Here is a 6,683-nt window from a genome sequence, read left to right as displayed (position 1 = left end):
ACAACATAGTGAAGACATCGCGGAAGATATATCATGGAGAAGTTGGAAGAGGCACCACGAATATAAGTGATAAAGGAGGATTTTCGGGAAAACTGATTCATTGTGAATACCGGAAATTTGCTTCCGAAGATTGCATCGCCGAGCAGATCCATGTAATCTCAACATCACTTCCCATAAAGTAACGTCATCGGAGAAGTTATAAGATGAACGGGAATTATAAGCTGAACGGGAAATTATTGGCTCTTGAATATTCTATTAAGGAAATTTTTAACTGTTGCAAGCCGTGTACAGCTTACAGATCTTTATACATGAAACGAGTACGAAATTACTTATGTCTTTGCATAAACTTTGCATAAAATTTATTCTTAAACATCAATTCCTCCCAATTACGTATATTCTTCTTTGATATAAGAGGGAAAGTTTAGATCCCAAATATTATCGAACTTCAGTAATAGAAGTGATTGAAGAACTTGAATATCGAGGTGTGACTGATAGCTCTCAATCAAATTATTAAGTACGACACGAAAGGCCGAAGACAGCTTCTCCCTGTAGTTTAACTTTGTTTGAAGAAAGGCAAACTGGTATCGCATCATCCTCGAATAAGCGAATATGCCAAATCGATTGTAGACTTGTTATATAAGAGCACTCGTGCCATCATGAAGCACTTGTTACTTTAAACATAGTGCAGACTTGTTATCACGAGGCACTTGAGACTTCATTACAGGTGTTTTTGCAGCAGCAGGTAAGCTCATTAAAGTGAAGGCGCAATAACACAGCCTCTTAGGCTTCAGATTGCCCTCTCCCCGCATGCAATTGTTGGTCTAATTAACTGCTTAGTGGCAGCTGCGATAGCGACTTAGTTTAATGACAAAAATTTTGGTGCCACGAAATGGTTACTGAATAAGATAAGCGAAATGTGTGCACTCCAAATTTGCTGAGATAGGTAACAGGTGACGGCAAAATGTTGTTATTAACTTGTTATCGGTTATCAGCCTATTAAAATAAATGGGAAACATCCTGGAATTGGCCAGCAAAAGAGAGTATCCCATAGAAGAAGACAACATGGAGAAGGAATGGCAGAAAATACATGTTAGAAGCCATCATGGACACCATTAGGTGCCACTGAGAAAGTATTTTCACGGAAAAGGCATCGGGGAGAAGGTACAACGGATAAAAAATAACAGTGTTTGGTACTACTGAGAAAGTATCATGGAGAAGGTATAGCAGAGAAGGTATCATTTAGGAGACGTCACTGAGAAATCCAACAAGAATTTAGTGAATAAAATGAATCTGACAACTTTTGTTGTTTATGAATGATAATTTTCTTTTGAAATTAATTCGAATCCATAGTCATCCCACGTCATTCTGTGTCCTGGTCCCGTCACAAACTAGAAACAAACACTCAAGCAAATTAATACCATTTTTAGAAATATGTGTTTTAAGATGAAATTTCATTTTGCATCTATATAGTCAACTTCTTACTCTTCGGAAGCTACCTTTCTTTATCCCCCCGAGTCCCATGAATGGATTTTTCAAAACAGAAAAATGGGAAGAAAGGGATAATGCATCAATATTTTAGTGATTGACCATCCTTCGGAGTTAACAATAAATTCCATGAGGTTATAGTTTAAAAGTCTCCTTATAGGCCTGTGAAAGATAGGCCTCCTCAGGCTGATAGTTTGCAGTCCAGAAAAAATGGCGGTCATTTCAAAGTGGCTCCTCGGTGCGACGCAGCTTTGACGCTCCCTAAAATTAGGGAAAACGAATAACTTTCAACATAGAAGTGAGGGAAGGGCAGAGCTCTGGATGAAGCTTTACGAACTTTCAGTTGCTCGCGAAATCTGAAAAAAATATAACTCAGTACTCACTGTAGTGAGTGACAGAGAGCGCATTTTCTCGTCGTGAAGTCACGAACGGAGAGACGGACAGATGGACAGACAGATGGACAGACGGACGGACGGACATGGCGAGCACAATAGTGCATTTTTTTCATAAATGAGAAAATACGCTAAATATGTGCAGTAGATTATTTTTGGTTGGAATAATGAGTGAAAAAGGTAATCGTGAAGAAGTATTTTTACGGGTAAGGAATGGGTAACGAATTAAAGAAATTGTCATTGAAACTATGGTAATTCAATTGAATGTGATTCCTCTCTCCTGTGAAGTTGCTTCGACGACTGGCACATAAAAGCCAGTGACACGACAGTCACTTCCATCGTACTTGCTCAGTTAACTAGAAGTTCCATCCTAAAATAAAACTTCCATAAGCATATTTTCAATGTTAATTTAAATGGCTGGTAATTGAACCGCTATAGTTTGCATGTTCGATCATAAATTAAATATAATTATTACCCGTTATTATAAAATATTCACGTCAACTTGCTTTATATATCCGGTGATTTAGAAATCAGTTAAGTGACATGGGAAAATGTCGATCATAATAAATGTTGACCATAAATCGAAACTAAGAAATTAATTTATCCTGTTGTCTGGACTAAAATTTAACCGCAATTTCAAGTCACGTGCGTAGTATGGAAGGCAAAAAAATGGGATATTTTTCCTCCGGCGATTAATCGTTTGAAATTTATTCGCAATGAGGAAACTGGAATGTTAAGCATATAATTTGGATGGTTATTTTGCGTATTGTACAGATTAATTTTCGACTGCTTCCTACCTCATTGGAAATTTTACATCAATGAGTGATGACGCAGATTTAATGTAAAAAATTGAGTAATAGCATTCCTAACATTCATTATCTGTTAATTTACCGAAAAATTTGTGTCGGATGAACCATAGCAATTAATGGCTATCAAGGAAACTCATATTGATTGAATTAAACAACAAAAAACAAGTCTTCATTCAACAACTTATAGTCATGATATTTGCTCTAACCTTCCGATTTTTGTGATTATATGATGGAGCAATTATTACAAGCTGTTAAGTTTCGAGAAAACATTAAAAAATCTGAAAATATAAAATAATGCTAGCCATAATAAACGGGAATATAATGTGTTGATGAATAATTAATAGAGTGCATTTTTTTGTCAGAGCATAAAATTACTCTATGAGGTAAAACACCGCGCAAAATAAACTTCAGAAATCTCTCGTTTGTACGTAATCCCAAAAATCTTGCAAACTTCCGATCCTAATTTTCTCTTTGAGGAATGAGATTAAAACTTGAAATAAAAAAGGTTGCAATCGTGTGCATAAAACTAGGCTTCGAAAATAGCCCGTGACTTTGCATATTTTTCTTAAAAACACGTGCGGATTTGCCGAGAGAAAACCACAACAATCTTCACCAACATGCCCTCGAAAATGTCATGATCTCTTTCCTCAACTTGCTTTATTAAGAGAAAATTCTGTGGAAAAGATCGAATGATGCGGTATTCCCGAGCCTCGGCCTTCATCATGCTATGATAGACCGATATCGCTGAGCTTTAACTTCTTCCTGCACTGATAAGCCGACTTTCCAGGATATGGCATTTTGGTCTAACTTTTTTATCCTTGATCGGTAATGACAAGATCTTGTAAGGAGCCAGCACAACTTTAAATTTATTTAAATGGGATCAAGATTACCGCCACGAACTTTTTTTTTCTTTCATAACAAATGAGTCGCATTGATGACTTTCCCGAACTTATATTAAAGTTGACAGTATTATCATCTTCTCCTAAGATCACAACTTTGAAGCCAACATTCATTCTTTTACAGGACATTTATTATCTGAAACTTACTTTGATAAATTGTCACTGTTCAGAATTCTTTTCTTGTTCGCGAATATTAATTGGAGTTAAGTGTAAACTGGAAAAGTCAATAATCCTGGACCGGTTGATAATTACCTTTTTATTTTTACACCATTTGCTAATTCCTAATTTAGACCCGGATAATCTTACCGTAGAAAAACTTTCAAATTGAATAAACATATCGCTGCCGATTAGACTTATAAATTATTGTGGTATCTTTATTACTTCTAATTTCAAACTATCAACTAGAAAATTTTTGTATTTGTCTATATATTTGAGAGTTAAGGTGTCTATAACTTAATTGCATAGTGCACTTTTGTGTTTCGTTAAACATTCGCATGAAAGAATTGTTGATTTTATAAGCTACTTACTTCTCTAACGGGACACTCGAATGTCGCTTACATTTTACTCATATAAACATCACGATTCTTCATATAGGAAAACTTATGAAATATTTGTTCTAAAAATTACTATAATAATTTGCTGGGATTCCGAACTTTACGCATTAGATAGCAGGCAAAGTTGAGTGCTGAATCGGGAAGTTTAGCAATGACGTTATGCAAGTTCGTCCTAAGTTTGCTATGCAGTCTATGGGGCGGCGCAGCGATTGCGCTCTCATCTTTTCATTGTAGATCCTCTAGCAACATCGCTGTCGCAGTCATTGCAGATGTATTCAAAATACTAAACTATCAAACATATGTCAGAATTTTTGCTGTTGTTTTAGTAATCGTTATGATATTGAAAGTGCATGAAATATGTGGTATAATAATAAGCGTGAATTAAATGTAACTATGAATGAGATTTCGATTCGCGTCAACACAAAACTTAGTTAAAATTTAACCACGAAGAATAAACGTGCGGGATGAAAGTTATTCAACTATAATTTTTGAATCTGCAATTTTATACTCTATATTATATACTCTATATACTCTACTGCAACATACAATACTATAGAGATATTATATAGAAAGTGATTTTGTAATTCGAATTTTCAAATTTGATTTGCACACAGATATTTTTTTCACTTTCGATATTAGTGTTTTTATCATGTTTAACTGTACTTCAACTTAAAAATTCGAAACTCTCACCGGAAAATTCATTTAAAGCCTTGGCTAGACGTGTTGATTTATATGCAAATACATTCGGTCTGAATATCGGTCGCTTCATTGCAAAGTCCGCAATGTATGCTCTGCGCTAGATTGTATTTCGTTTGTTATTGAGAATTACACATAAACTCCTCATCCTGCGTAGTTTACGAAGCACTTACTACACTTTTGTTGCTTTTACAATAAGCTTTCATCAAGGACGATTGGATAAAGCAAGAAAACACGTTTCTCAATTAAATAATCATTGCCAAGGGCATTTAACTTATATGCAAATAATTTATATGAAAGCATTAGTAATTTTGCCAGAAAGATGTACTAGATATCACTTGAACTAAAACTTCAAAAATACTCTACCAAAATTCCCATTGAAGCCTTAAACAAAGGCTATAACATGACCAGCACGACCAGTTACTAGCCCAGTATACGTACGTTTCTTTTCAATTCATATGCACAACTACCTAGATCCGGTCGTCAACACAACGTACCCCCTCGTTTTTTTTCTTGCACGGCTCACAACCCGCGGGTCACACATCACAACGGGCAACAGAAGACCTGCAACATATTCCACAAGACGGTGGTTTAAACCCTTTAACACACCCACAATACAACGTGCAACCTACACGACCCGAAACACGGCCTACAAAGCAATCAGAAACACGATCAGAAACGCGATCTGCAGCACGGCCCGCAACACGCCCTGCAACTCAGCCTGCAATGCAATCTGCCTGCGAAGGGAATACAACACGACCTGCAACACGATATGCAACATCGGCCTGCAGCGGCTCAAATGCCCGCAATGCAATCTGCTTGCAATGGGAATGCAACACGACCTGCAACACAACATGCAACACGACATACAACATCGACCTGCAGCGGCTCAAATGCCCGCAATGCAATCTGCCTGCAAAGGGGATGCAACACGACCTGCAACACGATTTACAACATCGACCTGCAGCGGCTCAAATGCCCGCAATGCAATCTGCCTGCAAAGGCGNCAACCTGCAACACGACCTGCAACACAACCTGCAACACGACCTGCAACACGACCTGCAACACGACCTGCAACACGACCTGCAACACGATATACAACATCGACCTGCAGCGGCTCAAATCTTCACCTCAAATTACCACTCACGCCGCGATCTCGGTCCTAACCTGCAACACAACTTCATGCATCGTCGGCGAGACGACCAACTGCGCGGCAAGGTTGTTATTGCTTGTCGTTATTGCGCGCTCGGGAGGCAATCACAGTTACACCGCCGATGTTCCTCTGTTTTCGACGCTTCAATGTCTGCAGCAAATAAATAGTTTCAAACAATTCAATTTTGCGCATAACGGAATTGTCCTGTGAAAACTTATGTACCTAAGAAAAGCTTCAGTGACTTCAATTCCTATGAATTCGCACCCCATTTTTTTAGTAATAATTGTTCGTTGGCGCAGGATCGCATGAATGAAATCTTTAGTGAAATTTTCAGTTAATTTAAGTTGAAAACATTTTAACTTATTTTTTGACGAAAAAGCACAACTAAGGTATTGTTTTTCCCTTTTTCCGACCTATTATCAATTAGCCGTGTTTACTTTCAGGCTGCAACTCCCGTTTTTATCTTCATTAATCCGCCTGTCCTCTAAATAGTCTCCACTGAATTTAGTTGCTTGAAAGCTAGCATCATTCACCACAATTCTTTACAATTAGAAACAATTAAGCAAGAAAATTTTTGAACGGGGGGAAAATATGTAGAGACAGACTGCATGAACTCATCGAATTCAATAATGAGGAATAAAACAATATTGTGAATTTTTTGTAGCAACTTAATTTTTCAATTATGTACCATTTAA

The sequence above is a fragment of the Hyalella azteca genome, unplaced genomic scaffold (assembly GCF_000764305.2).
Source record: "Hyalella azteca isolate HAZT.00-mixed unplaced genomic scaffold, Hazt_2.0.2 contig1851, whole genome shotgun sequence".
Classification (NCBI taxonomy): Eukaryota; Metazoa; Arthropoda; class Malacostraca; order Amphipoda; family Hyalellidae; genus Hyalella; species Hyalella azteca.
The sequence above is the reverse complement of the archived record's forward strand: the minus strand, read 5'-3'. Positions refer to the sequence as shown.